General features: G+C 32.1%; 1 long non-coding RNA gene across 2 annotated transcripts; it reads right to left on the minus strand.

Moving 5' to 3' along the window:
• Nucleotides 1-486: 486 nt before the first annotated feature.
• LOC149182510 (uncharacterized) lies at nucleotides 487-1,195 on the minus strand. 2 transcript variants are annotated; one of them, XR_016257623.1, is made up of 3 exons: nucleotides 1,034-1,195; nucleotides 765-849; nucleotides 487-628 (listed from the first exon to the last, which is right to left on the minus strand). It is a non-coding gene; the product is annotated as an uncharacterized LOC149182510 (long non-coding RNA). The 2 variants fall into 2 exon arrangements; XR_016257622.1 differs by having other exon boundaries at nucleotides 765-1,195.
• Between the last annotated feature and the right edge of the window lie 7,657 nt (nucleotides 1,196-8,852).

Genomic DNA, 8,852 nt, shown 5'->3' on the forward strand with positions numbered 1-8,852 from the left:
GGAAAAAGAATTAAATACGCGTAATGCACACCAAGCCCTCATAACGAAGCCTTCCACTCTCACATTCGAAAGATGTATGAAACGCATTGAAGCGAATAAGACACATGGATCTTCTATCCAACGGATATAGAATCAGCTAATAGAATATAGCACGCGCCTAACACAAAATGGACCTACCTATACCTCTGTCAGGAAACTCTTGAACATGACAAAGCTGACAAGAATGTTTGGACATCCCCTGTAGAAGCACTGATGCATCAAACCTTTTGTTAGTTCTTTAGAAAGAAGTTCATTTGCTGCCCTTGCTCCCCTGAGGACTTAGGACACACACTACTAAGGAACAGAATTTGTTGCCATTTGAAAGGAATTTTGATTTTGATTTTGAGCTAGCAAAGCTCATGGCTCAAGCCTCATATGCAATTCCATGCTTATTAGGCAACCCATATTCTCACCGTACCTTAGGAGGTCCACACAAAGATATCTTCATGCTTATACTTGTTCCACAAGGGGGAAAGCTCTTCAATCCCCTAAGAGGGCGAGTGATTACTCCACTAATGCCATGAAAATTTATTTTCACCAATAATTATTAACAATAACGTGCATAGTACAGCATAATACATTTTTCCTCCTGCAAAGTGCAGAGACTTGAATCTTAGAAATATGTAAATATTACCAAAACAAGAATAAGGGGAATACAAATGATAACAAAATCTGAAGACTAATATATCTCCTTTCAGGAAAATATCTAGTTATTAGAGGCATACCTCATATGACATGTCAATAGTGCCTTGGTTACTATATTCAATGCCCCCGAGTATGGAGGAGGATCTGCCAATGATAATGAAAGGGCTAAAACATGCAATGATTAAATTGGTCATAGTTCTACTTAATAAGTTGGTATTCAATAAAAGAAAAAAAACTTTAAGAAATGCGTCAGTTAATGAATGCTAACTGGATGGAAAAGTTAAATCATGAGAATCCATTATTCTATGAAACTTGCTTGCAACAATTCAACCCCAGGGAAGCAGCTTACATAATGCCATTTCAAGGTCAAAATCATCACAGTTTTCATTTCTCGGCTGATTTGAATGGAAAAGATCATGAGAAAGAGTCGATCCCTGTTCAGACTTATTTCCATCAAAAGTTAATATTGGCATAGAGTTCACTATTGTGGCAGGAGCCACACATTTTACATTTTCCAGACTGTAAAAATCCCAACAACAGACCCCAATATCAGTAAGATTAAAACTTAATCTCAAATTGGCAATAGAAAGCCTGCTAAACTCCCTGAACCTTGATACAACAAGTGTATAGTCACTCCAGCTAGTCTCTTAAAAATACACATTCCAATCAAAGCATAAATCATTTCATTATGTTGGTTCATCTGCTGATGGTGCCAGTATTTAATGTATATCCTTCTGTATGCAGAAATATTCTTGGTGTTGAACATATATCGCCCAGGTTTGATGGCCTGATTTATTTCCCCATATAACAAATTTCCAAACTACGCAAACTAGCTATCAAACAGAATTAGATACATAAGTCTAATGGCAACTCTAGCATGTATGTAAAAGACGAAGGAACAGACACTAATAATGTCTGTACAGGACTTCACTTATAGTAAAGATTGGGCATAGAAAGAGGTGAACCTTGTATCTGCTTAAAATCCATGACATCTAGACAGAACACCTTATTAATATTAAAAGGATTATTTTGAAGTATTTCATATCAAATACATAATATATACTATGTCCCTCAACAAGCATTACCTAATATGGATCACCGTGATTGAACCTAACATCAGACCTGGCATCTTTTCAATTCAACAATCAATGCTAAGGTTCTCAAAATTAAAAACCCAATGAAGCCAAATCCACTTAATGTTATAAAGTCATGCACAGATTTTTCTAACCTTGTGGCTATCCACTTAGGCATGTGGACTTCCTTTCTTATGTACTGGAATTGGAAAAATAATTAAATACGTGTAATGCACACCAAGCCCTCATAACGAAGCCTTCCACTCTCACATTCGAAAGATGTATGAAATGCATTGAAGCAAATAAGACACATGGATCTTCGATCCAACGGATACAAAATCAGCTAATAGAATATAGCACGCGGCCAACACAAAATGGACCTACCTATGCCTCTTTCAGGAAACTCTTGAACATGACAAAGCTGACAGGAATGTTTGGACATCCCTTGTAGAAGCACTGATGCATCAAACCTTTTGTTAGTTCTTTAGAAAGAAGTTCGTTTGCTGCCCTTGCTCCCCTGAGGACTTAGGACACACACTACTAAAGGAACAGAATTTGTTGCCATTTGAAAGGAATTTTGATTTTGATTTTGAGATAGCAAAGCTCATGGCTCAAGCCTCATATGCAATTCCATGCTTATTAGGCAACCCATATTCTCACCATACCTTAGGAGGTCAACACAATGATATCTTCATGCTTATACTTGTTCCACAAGGGGGCAAGCTCTTCAGTCCCCTAAGAGGGCGAGTGATTACTCCACTAATGCCATGAAAATTTATTTTCACCAATAATTATTAACAATAACGTGCATAGTACAACATAATACATTTTTCCTCCTGCAAAGTGTAGAGACTTGAATCTTAGAAATATGTAAATATTACCAAAACAAGAATAAGGGGAATACAAATGATAACAAAATCTGAAGACTAATATATCTCCTTTTAGGCAAATATCTAGTTATTAGAGGCATGCCTCATATGACATGTCAATAGTGCCTTGGTTACTATATTCAATGCCCCCCGAGTATGGTGGAGCATCTGACAATGATAATGAAAGGGCTGAAACATGCAATGATTAAGTTGGTCATAGTTCTACTTAATAAGTTGGTATTCAATAAAAGAAAACAAAATTTAAGAAATGTGTCCATTAATGAATCCTAACTGGATGGAAAAGTTAAATCATGAGAATCCATTATTCTATCAAACTTGCTTCAACAATTCAACCCCAGGGAAGCAGCTTACATAATGCCATTTCAAGGTCAAAATCATCACAATTTTCATTTCTCGGTTGATTTGAATGGAAAAGATCATGAGAAAGAGCGTGGAAGCTGGCAGGAATGTCAAACAGCTACTCTCCTAGCAAATGAGGCCGAGAAGAAATTCGCAATAAGGCTCATATTGGTGTCTGATATCATGCTCTTTTGCTTCTGCTATAGATTTGTTTTTTCCCTTAAACACAGTTCTCCAGTAAGTGGCTTCCTCAAAGACTCAAATGCAATCCAGCTGACCATGTCTCCAATCACCAGATCAAACCAAACTTTTAGCTCCTCACAGCCACCAACCAAGAAGCTAATCAACAGTTGAGCACTGTGGCTTTTGAACTCAAAATTTTACTCTCCACTCCTAAAGAGCATCTGACACAGTTCAGCTGGAAGCTGAAATCTTAATCTCTGCAGCTAAGTTGAACTTCTGTTCAAACATACAGAAGAATGCCCATGAAATGCTGGTCATTGTAGCTCAAACCATTCACAACAGAGTTTTCAACCTTCAGCCACTAGTAGTGACAGGATAGAACTCTGAAACTTAGCATTGATAAAAGGGTTTTTGGGACTCTCCATAAGAACAGGAAGAAATCTCTCCACTCTTGGTAGATGATTTGTCAGATCTCAACATAGGTGGAATCAATTTGCAAGCATTCAGAGAAGAATCTGAACCAGCTGTGCTCTTCACTTCAACATTATATGAATAAAATTTCTTCTGCAATTGAAGCTCATCATATGAGGGTCTTTTCTTTGGGGCACTGGACAAGCGTATTTTAGCCTTGGTAGACTCTATATAGTTCATGTAATTAGGCCTTCCCACACTCTCATCTGATGTCTGCAGAGTATTTCCACATTTTGGAGTACATGATACCCTTGAGATTGTTGTGCTCTCATCAGATTGGATATCAGAGCTAGGGTTTGAAGATGATCTACCAGTAGGATGACTGGAAACCGCTGAAGGTGGTTTTGCAGCAACACGAACCCTAATATTGCATGAAAAATTTAATTTAAGAAAGAAACAGGAAAAGATCATGAGAAAGAGCATGGAAGCTGGCAGGAATGTCAAACAGCGACTCTCCTAGCAGATGAGGCCGAGAAGAAATTCGCAATAAAGCTCATATTGGTGTCTGATAGAGGTTGTTGAACCCTATGCATCTGATTAATAGCCTAAATGCTTTTCATATTGGTGTCTGATAGAGGTCGTTGAACCCTATGTATCTGATTAATAGCCTAAATGCTTCTGGTCACAAGAACTTTTTTGGTCTGAGATGTCTCAGGGAAAAACTACCAACAATCCTCCTCCTGGCCCTCCACATCCTCCTGGCACTCCTCCTCCTGCACAAAAATCCACCTTGCGCGGCCCTCTTCATCCTCCTGGCCATCCAAAAAGCTCGTGCAGCAAAGCCATTCGCCCTCGGCCCTCGTCTGCAGTGAACGGGCTATCTGTGTGCGCACGACTGACTAGGGGGGTAGACAGACAGGTTGGGCTACGTTAAATTATTTTTTTAACTAATAACTCTTTTTTAATGTTTTCTTTGAATGGTAGATAATTGTTGAATTGTCTAACAATAGATCTGATGGTTAAGATTAGGAAAGAAAGGTATTTAGGGGAGTTCATTTCAAAGGGAAACGCCTTACGACGTAATTAATAGTTATTACATTTTAATTCCCTGCTGATATAAAAAAATTGAAAAATCAAATACTCGAAATGATTTAAAATTAATTATTCAAATATTTAGATTTATAAGAGTTCAATCATAAAGGAATTTTAACTTTTGGAAGAGATAATACATTTCAAATTCTAATTCTAATATATAGAGGTAGAGGTAAGGAGTGGGAAAATGTTTTAATTTTTTTATTAAATTTGAGAAAAAATTGTTAGATATAAAAGAGTAATTTAATGGTTAAAATAAAATATTAAAATTTAAATAGTTCAAAATGTTTTTATTTTCGTAAATTTGATATTTACATTGTTGGTTCAAATGTTTCTATTTTCATAAATTTGATAGTTACATTGTTTGTTGGACCTTATAATTAATGTTTTCATTCCTTGATCTTATACATAATTGTATGGTATTCAAAATAACTTGACCACTTTTATCTAAATTTTTTGGGTCAAAATTCATTTTATTAATAAATTTTATACCATTTTTTTGTACTTTCATTATCTCCTTCTATAAACATATTTAAGCAAAATTATTATTATTAATATATATATATATATATATATATAATTTAGTAAAAATTATAAACATTTTTAATTTTTTTAATAACACATGTATAATTAAAATGGCAATAATGAAAAAATTATGTAAAAGTAATTTTTAATGTTCCTAAATTTTGTTTTAGGGATCCTTTGTATCCCTTGCCATAGAGAGGTTTCCTTGACACATTGTTGTATATCCTATGTCTATATTTATATTTACATTTTCAGTTCCCGGCTTGTTTGTGCACAATTATGGACTAAAAAATACCAACATATATCACATTGGAAAACTAAATTTATATTATATAAATTTGGTAATCTTTTAAATATTTAAAAATATATTTAAATATATTTTTTTCTTACCATAATTATAAATGGGAAGGAGAATTAGAGTTACTCGTGTTTATGAGGATTAAGATGTTGGAAAGTTGGTTCTGATTATCTATATACTTGTAATTATGGTACTTAAAACTAATTTTATATAAATGTGGTATTGCTTTAAATATTTAAAATTAAATTTTCATATTCATTTTTATAATAAATATAAATAAGAAGCTTTTGCAATTTATATAAAGTTGGAGATAAGTAAAAAAAATGTGTATTAATGAGAAATATTCATAAAATATTATTTTAAGAAATAATTAAAATTTGAAAATTATTAATAATATATAGTATTATTAAAAATATTTTTTTATTGATTTTAAAAATTATATATACTAATATTAATAAATAAATTAAAAATTGAATTCAAGTTCCGTGTTTAAAAAGAATAACTGTTATTTTTTTTAATTTAGTTTTTATTTTTGTAAATGACATGTTGATCTTGTTGGCATTATGAAATTTCTTCTTATGCTAATAATGTACTGATATTATGTTATTAATTTTTTGAGGTAGAAATCTTTCCTCAAATTTTTCATTTTAAAGGAAAATTACATTTAAAGAATCTGATTCCTCTCAATACTTATAGGCTCAAATTTATTTGGATCTATTGCGATGTATTAATTCAATGAATGCATTTTTACAAACAAGAAGGAACAAATTTTCCAAAAGCAAGGTGCTTCATTCTATATCTAGCTAGCAAAGAAAGACTTAGCAAAGCAATCTATCCATTTTTTGTGCATCATACTTATTTGTGTAATAGCAAATAACCACTTCACACTTTCTCCACACTTTCTCCTACCCAAAGACAAAGATTAAAAGCCTATGACCTATCCCATTAATATAAAAACTAGTAGATCTGAAATTGAAATAAATATAAAAAACATCTTCCTCTCATTAATATAAAGAAAGACTAACATATATTTACTAATAAAAAACAAAACTTGAACCCATGTGAATACCTGAATACCTCAAGGGAGAAAATATATCAAATCTTAAGCAATGCAATTATATTTACCTAATTCATTTTTTAAAAGAGAGTAGTCTCTTTTGACATCCTGGAACCCATGTGAATACCTGAATACCTCAAGGGAGAAAATATATCAAATCTTAAGCAATGCAATTATATTTACCTAATTCATTTTTTAAAAGAGAGTAGTCTCTTTTGACATCCTGGAAACACATCTGGCTAAGATCGAGTTTCACATTTTTCTATTTTTAAAAGATTTACGCCACATTTCCACTCTATATTTTACTCTTGTCTATATATAATATGAATATAACCAACTCTTTAAAGAAAAGCCCCCACAAAACAATATGAGGTTAAAAACAATGAAAATGACTCATAAAAACAATACAAATGCATGAATATGACTTATTAATAATATTATTTTAATTTTTCCACATACAACATTCTGTGGTCAACATTATCTCTGGAAAAAATTAAAATAATATTATTAATAAGCCATATCCATGCATTTGGATTGTTTTTATGAGTCATTTTCATTGTTTTTAACCTCATGTTGTTTTTTGGGGCTTTTCTTTAAAGAGTTGGTTATATTTATATTATATATAAACAAGAGTAAAATATAGAGTGGAAATGTGGTGTACATCTCTTTAGAAGAGAAAAGTATGAACCAGATCTTAGCAAGATGTGTTTCGAGGGTGTCAAAAAATACTATCGACTTTTAAAAAATGAATTATGTAAAGATAATTTCATTGTTTAAGATTTGATATATTTTCTCCCTTGAGGAATTGAGGTATTCACATGGGTTCAGGTTTTGTTTTCTATTCAATATATGCTAGTCTTTCTTTATATTAATGTGAGGTAGATGTTCTTTATACTTATTTCAATTTCAAATTTACTAGTTTTTATATTAATGGGATACGTCATAGGATTTTAATCTTAGACTTTGGGTAGGAGAAAGTGTGTAGTGGTTATTTGCTATTATAAAAATAAGTATAATGTACAAAAAATGGATAGATTACTTTCTTATGTCTTTTTTTGCTAGTTAGAGATAGAATGAGGCACCTTGCTTTCATAAAAGTTGTTCCTGCTTGTTCGTAAAAATGCACTCATTGAATTAATACACCAACATAGATCTAACAAAATTTGAGCCTATAAGTATTGAGAGGAATCAAATTCTTTAAGTGTAATTTTCCTTTAAAATGAAAAATTTGAGGAAAGATTTGTACCTCAAAGGATTAATAACATAATATCAATACATTATTAACATGAGAAGAAATTTCATAATACGAACAAGATCAACATGTCATTTTCTTTAAAGGGTTGGTTATATTTATATTATATATAAACAAGAGTAAAGTATAGAGTGGAAATGTGGCATAAATCTCTTAAAAAGAGAAAACTATGAACCCGATCTTAGCCAGATGTGTTTCCAGGAGGTCAAAAAAGACTACCGGCTTTTAAAAAATGAATTATGTAAAGATAATTGCATTGTTTAAGATTTGATATATTTTCTCCTTTGAGGTATTGAGGTATTCACATTGGTTCAGGTTTTGGTTTTTATTCATAAATATATGCTAGTATTTCTTTGTATTAATGAGAGGAAGATGTTGTTTATACTTATGTCAATTTCAGATCTACTAGTTTTTATATTAATGGGATAGGTCATAGGATTTTAGTGTTAGTCTTTGGTAGGAGAAAGTGTGTAGTGGTTATTTTCTATTATAAAACTAATTATGATGTACAAAAAATGGATGGATTACTTTACTAAGTCTTTTTTTGCTAGCTAGAGATAGAATGAGGCACCTTGCTTTCGGAAATGTTGTACTTGCTTGTTTGTAAAAATGCACTCATTGAATTAATAAACCAACATAGATCCAATGAAATTTGAGCCTATAAGTATTGACAGGAATCAAATTCTTTAAGTGAAGTTTTCCTATAAAATAAAAAATTTGAGAAAAGAGTTGTACCTCAAAGGATTAATAACATAATATCAATACATTATTAACATGAGAAGAAATTTCATAATACCGACAAGATTAACATTTCATTTTCTTTGTAGCAACTTGATAGTTGTGGCATGATTTAGATATAGATGTCAAGTCAGCTTAATTCCCCAAAAGATTTTGGAAGCATTTGGAAACTGCTGGAAGCACCTCCCAAATATATGTGTCGAAGGTTTGTTAGCGTTCCAAAGGAATCAGGCAATCACACCATAACTTGGTACCAATTAAATATAGATGTTCTATTCTGCTTAAATATCCAAAAGAGTTTGGAAGAATG

This window comes from Pinus tabuliformis, chromosome 3_2, assembly GCF_031772625.1.
Source record: "Pinus tabuliformis cultivar Carrire ecotype Pingquan chromosome 3_2, CPIR1, whole genome shotgun sequence".
In the NCBI taxonomy this organism is placed as follows: domain Eukaryota; kingdom Viridiplantae; phylum Streptophyta; class Pinopsida; order Pinales; family Pinaceae; genus Pinus; species Pinus tabuliformis.